General features: G+C 27.2%; 1 protein-coding gene across 1 annotated transcript in view; it reads right to left on the bottom strand.

Moving 5' to 3' along the window:
• LOC119586935 (putative neural-cadherin 2) overlaps positions 1 to 301 on the bottom strand; it is a gene marked incomplete at its 5' end in the record, with an annotated part of 72,205 nt that overhangs the window by 45,139 nt on the left and 26,765 nt on the right.

Here is a 301-nt window from a genome sequence, read left to right as displayed (position 1 = left end):
AGATGGAGGGATCATTAGTAGATGTTTGGGATTTAAAAAAATAATAATAATAAGTATAGAACAAGGAAGTATACTTAGAAAAGAATAAACAGAAAAGCTAATATTTCGAAAGTAGATGAAAAGGAAGTATTCTATACAGATAATAAGATGAAAAATGATATTATCCAGATGGAATTATCTGAAAAAGAATTATTCTTAGAATATGTAAGATGAGAAGATGATATTAGACAAACGGAAGTTTTGAAGTCGACCAAGAAGGTTCTGAATGTATGAGATGAAGCAATAATTCTTTATTAACACA

Source organism: Penaeus monodon, chromosome 22, assembly GCF_015228065.2.
Source record: "Penaeus monodon isolate SGIC_2016 chromosome 22, NSTDA_Pmon_1, whole genome shotgun sequence".
Classification (NCBI taxonomy): domain Eukaryota; kingdom Metazoa; phylum Arthropoda; class Malacostraca; order Decapoda; family Penaeidae; genus Penaeus; species Penaeus monodon.
The sequence above is the reverse complement of the archived record's forward strand: the minus strand, read 5'-3'. Positions and strand labels throughout refer to the sequence as shown.